This window comes from Gymnodraco acuticeps, unplaced genomic scaffold, assembly GCF_902827175.1.
Source record: "Gymnodraco acuticeps unplaced genomic scaffold, fGymAcu1.1, whole genome shotgun sequence".
Taxonomy (NCBI): domain Eukaryota; kingdom Metazoa; phylum Chordata; class Actinopteri; order Perciformes; family Bathydraconidae; genus Gymnodraco; species Gymnodraco acuticeps.
In genome coordinates, this window is record NW_022992081.1 from 562,129 (window position 1) to 577,999 (window position 15,871).

The window sequence follows — 15,871 nt, forward strand, 5'->3', positions numbered from 1 at the left end:
ATAAGACTGTGACCAAATTCAAAATATACCCTCTGTAATGAATTGAAGCCCTATGGGGTCCTCAGTTACGCTGTAATGCATCATGCATACATGACTCCTATGTGATGACGCTGCTGGTGCCTTCTACATTATTCTAAGAATAATATCACTGTTATATAGCAGATGGCTAAGCACTATACCGTCCCATTTAGTTGAATGCCTAGTTTCTACAAGTCATTTTGTGTGTGTTCTTAGCTGTGTGGCTTTGGGTGCATTCAGCAGTCACCTAGCTACTTAACCCTAAGCTAGCTAGTAGATAGTCTTTGAACGCATCCACAATTTTAAGGGCTACTCCATAATTCACAGTTTATTGTTTTGTGTTTCTTTGTCTTTCTATTTTTGTGTTAAAGACAAAATACATGCAACTTTTACGTTATTTTAATGTTATTTGAATGTTTGCTGAGCTCAGTAAGTAGTGTAAAGTCGTGTTGTTATCTATTTCTATTTTTGTTGCATTGAGGACAGCTTACATTTTGTCATATGGCAGCAAATCACAAAAGACATCAGTATGGCGTATGAAGAATGCCTATTGAAATGCTAAAAGAAAAACAGGATAAACCATCACCATTACAACAACATAATTCAGAGACACAATTATTTTCTAGCGATTCCACTTTGGTTTGGCAATTGGGTAATCGGCCAGTTGTTCACAGGATTGAAAGGGTTTGAAATGTTCTCTCAAGCTCTTTTTTTCATTCTAACATGACTACTTCCGTCACTTACGATTATTACATCTTGCCTTTCTTTCTGAGGGACATCTCACATTTGAGTCAAGACCATTTGGACCAGATATAAACACCTCAAACAATGACTTAAAGCTAGTTCTTTATAACAATTCTCTGGGTTTTTGGACTGATCACTGTTCACAAGCCTTGTGGTTGGCGCATAGTCATTTATAAATCAAGGTAATAACTTAAAACAATACATTTGTGTCCTTCATAACAATTATTCAGGCAAAATATCTCACTCACTGAGGTTTGAATGTATAGGTAACTAAACTTTCTCAATGATTCAGTCATCCATCCGGTCTTGGCTCAATGTCTGTGTGTGCCCAAACTCTAATTGGGGTAAACTGAAAATCTTTCTTGTCTGTATCTCTTGAATTAACTTGCAGCTCTCTGCAATTGGGCTCACCGGAGAAGCTCAGGTCTACACACACACACACACACACACACACACACACACACACACACACACACACACACACACACACACACACACACACACACACACACACACACACACACACACACACACACACACACACACACACACACACAACACACAACACACACACACACCACACACATTCACATACACATACACATACACATACACACACACACACATCAATCCTGAGGTGATAAACATTGTGCTTCTTCACCATCTTTTCACCTTGTTTTTCTGCCCTCTATCAGTGCACTAAAATTAATTTCCTCTACAGCTGTAAACAGAGCAGATAGGGTCATAACCCCGGTGCACAGAGCGTGTGTTCTTTGTATTGTTAGAATGACACAGGTCATGAACAATTTGTATCATTTGCTAAACTGTGTTCCCAGAAAAGTACCTCTTGTTATTGCCGGGGCCTGATGCGTTTGGGTGTTATTTTGCCAGAGCTGAATTCTTCTTGACTCTGCATACAGATGAGACAGAGAGCAAGCTGATGTGTGACATGGCATGAGCCTCGTCTGAACCCATGTGGAGGTGTGTGTTGTGGACACTAGACTAACCAGGCAACTAGAACATTATTAATAAATACAATTAAAGTAATAAAAGCTTTTCAACTGTTAATGGGTGATGTCTAGTCCTAATTTGTATTGTCATCTATTCCCTTAATACTTAAAATAGGAAATGACTGGATTGTCCTGCCGGCAGACTTTGTGGTTGCATTGTGGAAGTGAAACCAAAGCTCTCGCCGCTGTGATATATTTGCACGTCATTAGCATGCTGTACTCAAACACTGTCTCATGAGAGGAACACACACACACTCAGACTTATATCCACGTCATCCTATACATTGAATGACATGGTGTGCGAATGGATAAATCCAAAGCTTGTCACTTTCTGTCTTGCCATGTCACAGAGGAGCTGACTCACCCTGACCTCTGCAGTCGGGGTCGCTCGGTGTCAACGCTATGTCAATGCTATGTCACACAGACGCTTGGAATCTCAGCTATGTTCCCCGACACACACACTGCAGACCTTATATCACACATTCACATGTCGTTCCCACCAGCCCATTCATGCAGAAGAAAGGCAGGGGGACGGGGGGGCCTTTCCAGTCAGGGGTCTCTTACTCCAACTCTCTTATCCACTCTTCTACACTTATTCTGTCTCGTCCACTTGTCTCTCTCTTGAAACCCCCTTTTTCTCCTTTGATATTCTTGACCCATGTTCTCTATAAAATCTTTATGTGAAGGGCTGTTTTCTCTGTAGCGCACACACACACACACACACACACACACACACACACACACACACACACACACACACACACACACCTCCTTTGCACCCCTATAGATCAGCTGTAGGATCCCACTATGCTGCCGGACCACGTGGCCTCAATGCACAGAAGGGACCCTCTGTTGCATCGCCATTCAGCATGGGGCCCATGATGTCACTTAGGAAATCACCTTCATCTCTCAAACACACACACACACAAAATGCACAGTGCGCAGCCCCTCCCGCGCTCCCTTTTCTTCTCATCGCCGTGGTGAATGGAATTGCATGGCTGTGCGGTTCAATCACTGTCAAGTGCAAAGAAAAGGGGTCTCTTGTGCAAAATTTCATGATTCACAATTGATTAAATAGGGGTGTCATTTCATGGATGAACAGGGAGGTGTGCGGGGAGGAGAGGGAGGGGGTGAGGCTTTTTCATGCCCTTGTGAGATATGGCCCAGAAATCGCCTGATGGGCCCCATTCAAAGCTGGAGATGTAAAGTTCTGGGGTTTATTCACAGAGGGAAATAAGAGGCCGGTATACCAGAGCAAGGCGGGGGTAAAGAGCGAGGGGACACAGTAAGAGGAGAGCCAGTATCTCCTCACGGCTTGTTAAAGGGCTTTCATGCCCTTGAGAGATATAGAGCTAATAGACTGTATGTAAGCCGTATGATTTAGATTCCTGTTGCCATGTGGAAACTCCCAGGGTTCGCCCAGCGGGGAGGCAGCGGAGGGCAGGAACAGGAAGTGGTTTGGAGAATAAAAGAGAAAGTAAGACGTTTTATACGATAGAGTGAGCACACATAATATTATTTCACTCTACTTCACAAATGGACATTGACTAAAGTAGTTGTTGTGTATCCGTAATGTTATTTGTTTAGGGCAGTGGTCCCCAAACTAAGGCCCGCGGGCCGGGTACGGCCCGCCTCCACATTTGGCCCGGCCCCCTGAACAATACCAGAGACGCATTATGATTTTTTTTTTTTTTTTTTTTTTCAGTCTGGCCACGCGAATCCTAGACTAGCCCCTGTCAAAATGTTGTGACCTGCTCTATCTAAATCAGTCGCATTGACCCGAAGACACCTTTTGAGTTGAATACACTGTTGGAAAGAGGATATTCCTAGCTTTCTAATGATATCAGGATTGTTTTTGTACTTCAAATATTAAGCGAAATATGTCACATTATATAATGACTGTCACCGAGTCATCATTTTGAGAAAAAGGCCTTCAAAGTTGTCTCTTCTCTGGAATCCATCGATCTGATTGATTATTAGCGGAGCAAATTATCAAAATACTACCGAGGGAAGATATTTTTGTTTGGAGGGGAAGCTCGCGAGTGTGTGTGTATACGTGTGTGTGTGAGTGTGTGTGCTTGTGTAATTTTGCGTTTGTGTGTATTGTGTTTGTTTCCCGGGTAAAACAATCACGAGAAACACCGGCTGTTGTTATGCCTGCTGTGACGTCAAGTTACTCCGTTCTCCGCTTGTAATTATGCCGAAGCTTCAAAGTTGTATTTATCATCTGAATTTGCCGAAACAAGTTTAATATTCTGAAAGCCAAGACTTTGTTTAATTGAAATCAGATGAAAACAAACTGTAACGGACCCTGCGGTGTTATCTATGATTACTATACTCTTACATTCATAATTTCAGCGGAGTGAGGGGGGGGCAGCGCTGCGGAAGAGCAGATTGCGAGTGAGAAATAAATAAATTGGAAATAAAAGTTTCATATTCTGAAAGCCAAGACTTTGTTTGTTTAAAATCAAACAAAACACCCGAACCCCGAAAAAATTTTTTTTTTACGTAAATCCACGTTTATTTTGAGAGATTCTGCTCTGACAACTAAGCTAAACTTTTACCTGTTAAGATTGTGCACGGCACAACAGAAAGTTACAGTAATTTTCAATGGACTTTTTTTCTGTGAAGAACCCAGAGAGGGTTATTTGGTTATTATTTATTTCATAAATAGTGTTATTTATTTCATTAATAGTGTTATTATTTATTTCCTGACTTTTTTTCTGTGAAGATCCCGGAAAGGGTTATTAATATTTGGTTATGTGTGGCTTTCTAGAAAACAATAAATGTTTACGTTTAGACACCCATGCGATCGTCACACTTTTTCTGTTACAAACTGACCCGGCCCCCATCAGAGAAGGGAAAAGTTATGTGGCCCTCACAGGAAAAAGTTTGGGGACCCCTGGTTTAGGGGAATTTGGTTTTCTTGGCGTCAATCAAACAGTGTATCTATGTGTTTCTGCCCTGGGAAAACGTATTACATGATCTGATACGCTATGTTGTATTTGTCTTTTGTCAAATTCAGCATTCTGTCTTGATAAGCAGACCTCAAAACATAACCTGTGAGGTTCCGGGATTGAAACCCTTTTATATTAAAGTCAGAACTGTGTCTGACCGAGCTGCAAAATATTCAGATTACCTGTATTCACCTATAGCCAAGTTTCCCTCCAAAGCTTCCAGGACTTTTAGATAATCTACAACTACTTTTAAAGGACCGTAAAGCTTTATTCGGTCCATTATTTTCTGAGTTTTTACTGTGGACCCACAAAGATTAGACAAATTGGTCTCCTGATGTTTACAAAAGGGATAGTAGTATGTTCTGGAGGAGAAGTTGGAGTATAACTCATGTTAGCCTCAATAGCTGCTAGTTAGTTGGGACGTTACTCTGTGTAACTTTTTGGAAATACCCAGGAGGTAGTTTGGAAACATTCCAATGTTGTAGCTCAGGGGAATGTTTTAAATACATTTTAAAGCAAAAAACAGTTCCACCCCAGCTTTTAGTTTCTTTTTCACAAGTTGTCACGGATGCTTCATTAGCGTACATTGCTGTGCTTAGGTCTTATAGCAGTAAGTCATGTTTTGCTGGGTGACTAATGTTTGCTTTTGCTGATTCAGGCAGCATTGCTACTGTAGCTCACTGGACTACAAAACCACTTTAGATATTATGAACGTTTATTAATGCTCATAAAATCAAAGGATATTAAAATAAAATGATGCCTGTTTACATAAATGCACCCATTTATTGCTAAATCACCATCATTTTGGTGTCATTTCGCATCGATCGTTAATAGGCCTCACCTCTGGAGCACAAAATAGACACATTTAAATGTCCCCGGTACATGGTTGCCGCAATGTTAACATAGAAATGGAAATCCATAAAAATGAATTTCATGTTGTTGTGAAAATGGGTTTTGTATGTGGCGGATTAACATGCTTGTGAATGCCCTCTTGTTTTTGCATGTCAGACTCATGTAATGAATAAAGAAAGTCTGGGTGGGCATGGATATGCAAACGGTAATAGTTGTTTTTGAGTACACTTCAGCAAACTCTATACTGTAAATTAACGCTGAGGCATTTGACTCAACACCTGCTTTGGGTTCTGGCTTCTGCTGCATGTAGTACACACACACACACACACACACACACACACACACACACACACACACACACACACACACACACACACACCAGGACAATGCAACTTGCACTAAACCAGTCTCACATGGGACAAGTGTTGGGTGTGTGTGTTTACAGTAAGTGACTCTTGAAATGTATGTATGTGTCCTTTTTGTGTGCGTGTGTGTCTAGTAATCCATCTATGTAAGCTGATGGGATGTCGAGTAAATATTTTTAAGGGGACAAGGCAAACCAAACCTTGTAATTCTCAGGCTGCCCGGCTTCATTTTTGCCACATGCTTTGGGGATTTCAGCTCTATCATTGTTCTCAGTGTGGGTTATTTTGTTGTCGGCACACACTCAGAATACATCTCTGGGGTTATTGGAGTTTGCCTCTCAACTCTCTTTCGTCTTAATCCAATTTAGAGGTGGGAGTTCCAGAGGATATCAACACATTTACAGTATTCACAGTTTTTTCCACTGTAGCATTCACTTCAGTTCATTTCCACAGAAGTGAGCATATTCTAGGTGGTGCATTAAGGGACTCATTTAGAGTTCAGACATTTATCTGATGCTCTCATGCAGAGTGACTGGTTATGGATTAGCCTGAATAAGATTGCATTCCTAGATTCCAGATTCTCTAAAAAAGATAATTGTATTTAATCGTTTGAGTGTTACTAGCCGGGGAAGAAATAAAGATGTTTTGCCCTGTTAATCACATAATGTCAAAATGTGTGAACAAGGCATGTCTGCTTCCCCAGGATCTAAGGCTTTGCTGTTAACATTAGCCCAACATCACATGGTCAACATGGCTTCGAAATGTGGCATTATCCCCTGATTATGTAATGTTGGACAATAAGGATGTGTGACTTCTGTATCTAGTTCTTATCTTAGGGTGGTTGTAGATTATGCATTTTGATCATTTACCGTTTGATGTTACTGGACTTTTATCCAAAAAAAGAGATGCACTCTGATTGAAATGTTTTTATGATATCCTATGACTTTCTTTTGATGTTTTTTGTCTATTTTCCAATAAATGTCTTGTAATAAATGCGCTTGAATAATCCCTTGCAGTGCAGAACCTATTAAGGCAACAAAACCACTTGGATAGGTTAAGCCCCTGTCACACTGTGCCAAAATTGACACCAGATGGACACACGATAAAGGAAATGTTCAAATTCGGCTCTGATCGTAACAACATCGGGCCATTCGTGAGGGCATCTTAAGCCATTGTATGACCGCCGGTGGAGTTTCTCAGGCTTGTTAGAAATTAAAATCAATGTTGATATGGCGTAATTTGAATTAAATACACTATTTAATTTAAATCAGTTTTATTCTGAAAAAAACGGAAGTTCACACTAACTATTAATTTAACACTTTTATTCTGAAAATTCTTCATTTCCGGTTAGCATTAGCATGTGGCGAAATGCTACGTTTTCAAACCGTGAATTGAAGGTGAAATTGCGTGATGTTGTACCCTAAACACACTGGGTTTAACACTCATGTATTGACGCTGAAATGACGTTTATTAGGGAATGTTTAAATAACCACAGACACCAGAATGATGTAATTTAGCAACAGAAAAAGGCAGGAATTGCATTGGACCCGCCCCCCACGATGCCGGCCAATAGGAGAAGACCTCAGATGACAACAGGAAGGGCAAGCCAAGAATCGATCTCTTCTACTTCTACCCCCTGACCTGGGCTGACCGGACGCATGGGGGGAGAGCCGCCACCCACAAATTTCATTTGTACACCACCGCATCTTTTGTGTAATTAAATGCTGTTCGCTTTTATAAGCTTCCCTTGACTCTTTTCAGTCTCTCCTGCTCTCAGCGTTCAAGAATTGCTAACAGGCTCCGGCAGCAACTTCGTGAGCGGTGGCAAAACGTTTGGCATGCCAAAAAATTGCCGAAGGACCTTGCAAATGTTTATTTTCGTGTTGAATTCGTGTGTCCATTTTGCCCTTCGTCAAATCATGTCATTTCGTCTGATCATCGGTGCCATCGGGACATTTTTCGCCTCACGAACACAATACGAAGGAAACAAGAAGCTGCCCGATTGTCTTAGGAAGGCAACACGACTACGTGAAGCCCTCGCAATGCCATCGTATTATAGTACGATGACATCGAGATTGCATTTTTTGCACAATAAAATCATGTAAACATATTATGTAAATAACCCAATTTGTGTTCTGTGAAACTGAAAAGGATATTACATTGTTTTTGCTACTTTTGTTGCAGTTGTATGTCTTAAATGTAATTTAGGTTAACTTCCTGTTTTATTTAGATGCTTTTATTTTGAAGGCAAATGTACGCTGTTGACAGGAAGTTGTTGTTGCTATGGAAACAACATGACGGAGATAAGTAATATCTTCTAATCTACATATAAAGACGGAGAAAGTAAAGAATAAAGTGTATGTTTAAATGTTAGCACCCCCGAAGAGGCACAAGCTCTTACGTTGAGTCTGGATACATTCTAAATCATTAGTAAAGTCTACGACCATATTTTCGTGTGTGGTTCGGGTGCCATCGTGTGGCCTTCTGTAGGCATCGTACTTGCTTCGGCTTTTGCTTGGCTGTTGACCAAGTTCGGGGCCATCTTCGTGCGAAATTCACAGTTTCATATTCGTGTGTCCATCTGGTGTCAATTTTGGGACAGTGTGACAGGGGCTTTAAGGAAAACATTGTAGATTTGGCTCCAAATTACGTAAGAAATTAGTCAATGTTGATTTCTGCTTCAACACCAAAACAATCAGCTTACTGACTCACGATCATGTAGGTTATATAAGAATTATAGTGCATTACACGGAGGTACAAGTATGAACAACAGTGCATGAGAATAGCGCAAACAAGGCTAACAAAGGGTAAAGGAGATGTCAATCAAGTACAGTCACACACTTATCTTTAGTATCCCAGGATGTTTTTGACCACACAGTTATGGGCTTCATATATCAAAAGGCCATCGGAGAACATAAACCCGTTCTGTGGGCTGAGCATCATCTTAACTCAAACAGAGGAACTGAGGAAAACACTGTTGCGAGAGAGATCATGAAAGTATTGCAATGGCATGCAAACATATTGTGAGGGAAGTGTTTTTTATTCCACTGTGGCCACTTTGACTCCACAGAGATTCCCCTCACAGTTAGTACATTTCTCCATAATGTGGGGGGGTTTTCATGCAGCACTTTGCAAATAAATTACATGATAAAGAAAGAGGAACTCCATCTATCTTTATAGTGTATGTGGTTAGGTGGGCAGACATCTGTTTTCTTTGTATCCTTGCCCAGCTGAAACTCATGCATGCAAAAGCACCCATCGAAGCTTTATAATCACAATACAAGAATAGCCAAGACAAAGTGGGAAATGAACAGCTACTGGTGAAGTCCCCTCTGCTCTCTTATGAGTCTCAAACCCAGTGTCATTTGTTAAAAGGTCACCTATTATAAAAAAATCTACTTTTTCATGTATTTTATAAAAAAACATCTTTTTGTCCATCCATATAAAAAATCTGAAAATGAGCTGATCAGATTTTGGCCACTTTATGATGTCATAATGATTTTTTGGCTTGTGTAACCAGTAGCCAATAACCAACCAAGGCAACCCCCCACCTTATCACCCGAATCTCCTCCTGGAGCACCATTGTGTTCTTTTAACGATATATCTCGCAGAGGGGCGTGGGGAGTGGCTCCTTATTTTCATCTAAAGCAGTGGTCACCAACCTTTTTAAGCCCAAGATCCTCGGCCTTGGTGAAAGGCGAGATCTACCTATTGCAGAATTGAGTGAAAAAGACAGCCCACACAGTACTGCCAATTTGAGGCCTTTTATATAGGCTAATTGCATCAAATCATTTGGTGCAACTTCCAATTTGATTAATCCAAGAACACAACACAGCTAACATGTCAAAAAGGATAAATATATATATTTACAATCGTACCTATCATTTTAAGTTTCAACAACAACAAAGAAAATCTCAGCCTGCCGTCACTGACGTTGAATCAGAAAACCAAAACATCAGCCGTTAGCTGTTAGCACTCAGAGCTCACAGCTCCTCATATCTGTTCAGAAACTGGAACAACATGTACAAAACACAGACCGTCTGTGTCATGGCGAATACAGTCGCTGTTGTATCTGTGTCTGTATCATGTTGTTATGAGTTTGGACGGAGCAGCTACAAAGTTAGTTTAGCCTGATCGATCCGATCTCCATCCAGAAAACACGCATTTTAAAAGGTTTTTCGCCTGCCGTCTGTCTGCACACTTGTCAAAGCATTAATTCATGGTTTTTACTAACCCGTATCAGTATGTAGTTATTCCGGCATCATTTTGAAAACGTTACAATACATTCACGGTAAAATATGTTCATTTTGTATCTACCATAAGTGCAGTGAGTTTAAAAATATGCAGCATCACTTGAAGTCAGTCTATTATTTTCGGGAGCGACAAGGAATGTCTCAAAGATACGTCAATCAAGTGGCAGCTGCTAACGGGGTGGTGGATGATAGGTTTACATCTAAAAACTTTTTTTTAATTTTCTTTCTTTTGTAACATTTTAACGGTGCGCGATCTACCCGCACCACACTCGCGATCCACTGGTCAGTGACCACTGATCTAAAGTAACAGACAGAGAATCAGCACTTTTGAAACCGGGCTGAAACAGAGGAGATTATGGGATGCTACAATGGGTGATCTGTTTGGTATTTCGAGCCAAACACTTCAGAGACATGTTTTGTATATATCTGAGACCTATAATGAAAAAAGAACTATAATAGGGGACCTTTAATGGCTTCATCCATGAGTAGCTGATTGCAATCATTTGTCTTTTTTTATGTTTACCTCCTTTTCAGATAATGCATCTTTCTCCAAATGTCATTCCCAAACCTAAAGCCTGTAAGCAGTTTTCAGAGGTTCCCGCTCTCTGTCTTCCCTAGGTATTTGTAGCGCATTTACACACACACACACACACACACACACACACACACACACACACACACACACACACACACACACACACACACACACACATACACACTCCCTTTTTACCACTTTTGCTCAGGCAGGGCACACAATAAGAGGCTTCTGTGCATACCAAACCCAGACTGTTCATTCAGAGCTGCCGCTAATCGTGCATTTGTGCACACACTCACGTACCTTCTTACATTACATGTGACCAGCATTCCTGCAGTTTTAGCCAACGGGGGAGAAAGGGGATTGAAGAGATTGAACAAAGAGAGAAAAATAATAGAGGGAGGTAGCAGCAAAACTTGAAATATTCATGAACAGAAGATACATTGTGATAAAAAGCCTAGAAAGTGAAACCATGCACAACATCTTTCATGAAATCAGAATATATCTCCTTGGCTCATCTTTGTATCTCTTTACCTGCTTTCCAACTTGAGTTTTCTTACCTTCAGGTACAGTTCAGGCACTTTGAAACTCTGACTGCAGTCCATTTGTCATTGAACTGAGGTGAAGATCAGAGTTGCCATTTTTGTCTGTATAAGGGCTGGACTTAACAATTATTCTAATCATTGATGAATCCTCTGGTTATTTTCTAGATTCTATGATAAATGTTTTGGTCCAGAAAACTGTCCATCTGAAGTTTCTCAAAGTCCAGGTTGATGTCTTTAAATATCTTGTTCATTCAGTCTTAATCCCAGATACTCCCAGTTTAACATGATTATAATCTGAGAAAAGTAGTACATTTTTCATATTTGAGGGATAAAAATCTCTCAAAGTTGAATTATTTTTCTTTCAATTGATTGATGGATTAGTCAATGTATCGTTCTTTTTTGGTATTGTATAGTATATGATACCCAAACTGTAGAGCAGCTGTTCTGGCCCCCAAACTCTACCTCTGCTAAACTACGACTGCTTAGAAGTCACTAAGCATTTAGGTCGTCCCCGCTCTACTCCGGCTCATTTCTCCACGAGGTGTCCTGAGGTGCTGGAGCAGCTGTAAGTCTGTCAGTGGATCTGTCTCCTGTGTCAGGCCAGACGCAGCATCTTGCTCCGAGTATCGCAGGGATTCAGTCCAGGTCGTTAATCTGAGCTCGTTAGCCACATGGCAGGCGGGTCGCAGCAGAAGTCTGTCAGCCACCCACTCACATACAGGAAGTGCTGTATACCTGCAGTAACTTAAACATATGTGCATGGCTGCTGTCTGCATGACTGTCTCTGTACCAGCTTGTGTTGACTGAGGATCACTGCTGGCACACACGGTAGCTTATCTCACCTCGTCCCCTGTACGAATGATGTTTTTTATGGGAAGCGGGCTGTGAGGTTGGGGGTGAAACTGATATGTTCTGCTACCTTGCTTTCCCTCACATCTACCATGGGACTGGAACGGTAAATGATGGCATTAAGGGGGGACGGGAGGGGGCGGGGCAGATGTACGGCTTTTTATCGTAGAGCGAGGGATGATTCCTGGGCCTGGGGAGGAGGGGGGGGTAGAGCTGGACAGGTGCTGAGAGAGAGATATGTGCTTTCAGGAGATTGGGGGGAATGGAGAGAAAGGGAAAGAGAGAGAAAAAGGACAGGTGAAATATTTCCTCCTGTGACAGAGGAAATGGGGGGAAAAGTGAAAAGGGCCAGCTCCGTATTGAGAAATGGACGAAACTATTCCCGGAGGGGGTGCTGAAAGTCCCAGCCCCACAGCCCTCTCTAATGTACCTACTTTTGATGGATGATATTAACGTTTACCCCCTCTGCTTTTAGCCCTCAGAAGAGCTAAGGGAGGGGTGTGTGTGTGTGTGTGTGTGTGTGTGTGTGTGTGTGTGTGTGTGTGTGTGTGTGTGTGTGTGTGTGTGTGTGTGTGTGTGTGTGTGTGTGTGTGTGTGTGTGTGTGGTGTGTGTGTGTGTGTGTGTGTGTGTGTGTGTGTGTGTGTGTGTGTGTGTGTGTGTGTGTGTGTGTGTGTGTGTGTGTGTGTGTGTGTGTGTGCTTGTGTGCGCGCACAGCCAGCCCACCACATGCCAGGCAATCCTGGCATGCCCCCCCCCGACACTCCCCATGAGTATGAAAACATATCCCCTGAATCAATCTATAGCTACCCTCAGCTCCATCTGCAGTTTCTATCCTCAATGGCCACCACTACTATTAGTTCTGTGTCCCGCCGCTTCCTGCTTAGAGCCTAGTCCCTGAGATTAAAGAGCAACACACACACACTTACTGGAGTCCTTTGCTCACAGGAGGGAGGGAGGGAGCACAGTGTGAAGATTGTTTATCCGGAGGAATCTCCTCAGTGCCAGTTTTACAAATATTACTCATTTCCACTCCAGGGCCACATGGGGGCTAACCTCAACTCTTATCCGTGTCAATGAATTTGCAACAAATCAACATCTTTGTGATGCTGTTCCTTTTTTTTTCTCCCCAAAAAGAAAACAATTACAGCCAGCTAGGATTCATTCAGAAAGCAGTTTGACACAAAATGTTTAAACATTCTGTAAAATGTAAATTAGATTATTAATCCGTCAGTTAAAATTCTAGAGTAATGTTAGTGGTTGGTTAATTTGTTATGACTCAATTGTCAAGCAAAACGATAACATTTCCAACACATTTCTGCCTTTGTTTGTCATTTCTTACTTGATTGCGAATTAAATATCTTTGGGTTTTAGAGGGTTGGTTTGGAACAATCAGGCAACTGATTGTGACTGATTGGGATTCTTGCTTTGGCTCCAAATGTTTTCTATTCCTCCAAACATTGCAATGTGCTGCTCTGATTAATTACTGCAAGAAAACATATGATGTGATTGATCCTTTCATTTCACCTGCTGAAATGAATCAGAAGTGTCAGCTATTATCAGCTACATTTCTGGATTGAATGAATCGCCTTACAGTACTTATCCAATACATGTTCCATTGGTATAGGTTGTAGTGCCACTGCTCGGATTGACTAAAGGATTAGTTCAAACTTTTAAGAAATATGCTATCTCACTTCTTGTCAGATTGGATGAAAATAGTATTACTAGTGCTGAATGAGTTGGAACAAACACTTGACTGTGATTATTAGTAATACATTATTCTCATTTACATACATTATAATGAACCCGGTGTTATTTTTCTGCCAGGATATATAACAAACAGAAGTCTGTAGAACAGATTCGTAGGCCAAGACCTCACTGCAGCAAAATATTAGTGTGTTACCCAGTCAGCTTCCGTTTCTGTTGGACGGTTTCCACTCGTTTCCAGTCTTTATGCTTAGCTATTTATCTGCTTGCTACACCTTCATGTGTACTGACATACATGAGAGTGATATATATCCTCTAATAAGAAGTTATATCCTTAAAATGTCATCATTTTTTTCCTTAAGGCAATGCCCTTAAAGAATTCTGCTGGAAATGCTGCTCTCTAAAATTGTGATAAACGTTTTTTTAAACAGTCGTCTGCTCTTATTTAGTCTAAATAATTTGTAAACAATTTGAGTAATTGATAGTAAAATGATCATTAGTTTCAGCCCTACATAAATCCATAAGTTTCCTAATATTGTACAGACAGACATGCCTCAAGTAAGCCACGCTGTGGAAATGAGGCTGTGTGAAAAGACAGGCTTTTTTAAGATTTCATATTAGAGTAACGCTTCCTTCTTTAGCCAACATTTGATATCTACGTGCTGTAAGCAAAGATGTGTTGCTGTTGTTTGTTTTTAAAATGTGCTCACTTGGGCATTTTTTCAATTTAAATGTGTCCCTCATCGTCTCACGGTACTCAAAGTGCGAGTATCCGTTTCTCCAGGGCAAACACATGCTGCCTCTTTACTTGCTGTTACCTCTCCTCCGTTAAAACCCACACAATACACACACACACACACACCACGCGTGAACACTTTTATAAAAAGAAAAAGCCTCAAGAAGCATTCCCTGTACTCACATAATCGTGAATGCACACAGACTCATTTTACCTCTGCAAACATCCAGTGACTTGCAGTGCATGGATTAGCCCCCTAAAGCATTCCCTTTGAAACTCGGCAAGTAGGGATTTCTTTTTAGGTGATCACTGGCCTAAGCAGCTGTTACACGCAGGATTAGCAGGTTCTGCCATTCAGACAACATGCTCTGTTTAAACTGGCAGCGTGAGGAGAGCAGAGAAAGACAAGGAAGGGTGGGGGAGGGGTTGTGACAGATGTAGGAGATGAGACGAAATTGAAGAGAGAATAGGAGGTGCGAAAGACGTGAAAATAGGGGAAGAGACGATGAGGGAAGAGGAGTGAGATGTGGAGCAGGAAGGATGAGAGCTGAATCGGGGTGTGTGAAGTGTGAAGGGAAGGAGAGGGGGAAAGGCAAAGAGTGGAAAGAAGTCAGATGGAGAAAAAAGAGTAAAGAAGAGGAGAGGCACACGCTCTAAGGTGTCCGGTATGGCGGATTCAGACCTCTGCCGAGGCAGCAGCTTAAAAGGAGCTGACAATGACGATATTGTTTTGTGTCCTCCTCTGTTTTTAGCTCTTGTGTTCACTTCTATAAAATCATCCTCCTCCTGCCTCTCTGTAAGTGTGTCATCCAGCCACCTTTGTAATTGTGCTGGTCCAAGGTGTTTGGAGAGAGGGAAGGTTGATGGGCTGATAACAGGCCTGGCTTTAGGGGTGGAGAGACATTTCCATGCCAAGCGAGCGCCTGCTTCACAATAGCATCTCACTTGGTCCCCGTGTGTCTCTCACCTCTCCTGCTACCATTCTATCTCACACACCTCACATTGCACTTATAGCTCTCCCTCCACATGTTCTCCCCTCCTCCCTTTTTTGTGTCTTGTAAATGGAGAAACACATCAGGGATTCCTGTTGTTATGAGCTTCATCTCTCCTCTGCTGCTGTTTGTCGTTCCGTTCCCCCACCCCCCTCTGCCTCTTCCTTTTTCGTGTCTAGCAAGGTGTGCAACAGCAGCAGGCAGCTTTCTTAGTTTTCCTGTTTGATGCACCATGGCACATTTCACTGGAACAAGCCAGCGCTTCCCGGGACCAGAACTCATGCCTCGTGTCAGCGCTCCTTCGCCTTGC

At 41.7% G+C, this 15,871-nt stretch overlaps 1 protein-coding gene across 1 annotated transcript in view; it reads left to right on the plus strand.

Moving 5' to 3' along the window:
* LOC117537260 (xylosyltransferase 1-like) overlaps positions 1-15,871 on the plus strand; it is a 103,553-nt gene that overhangs the window by 35,628 nt on the left and 52,054 nt on the right.